This window comes from Eurypyga helias, unplaced genomic scaffold, assembly GCF_000690775.1.
Source record: "Eurypyga helias isolate BGI_N326 unplaced genomic scaffold, ASM69077v1 scaffold45564, whole genome shotgun sequence".
In the NCBI taxonomy this organism is placed as follows: domain Eukaryota; kingdom Metazoa; phylum Chordata; class Aves; order Eurypygiformes; family Eurypygidae; genus Eurypyga; species Eurypyga helias.
The window spans coordinates 1-269 of NW_010246384.1; positions in this window are offsets into that span (position 1 = coordinate 1).

Consider the following 269-nt stretch of genomic DNA (forward strand, 5'->3'; position numbering starts at 1 on the left):
GCCTGAAATTGCCGTGCGGCGTCGCCTCTGGGCTGGAAACGGGGAGCTGCCACCGCAACCGCAGCGCGGTGCTCCCCGGGATGGAGTCGGTGTGCGAGACGCCCTGGGTTCACTCCGGCTGCCGATGCCAAGGGGCCTGTTCGTCATTAAGAAGATAAACGTTCCTTCTAATTGGCTGTGATGAGTCAGGCTTTGATTGACCTTCCTTTGGAGCGCAGCGGGAAATCCACGTTGCCTTGCCCTGGTTCCAGACCCGCGGCTCCGGACGC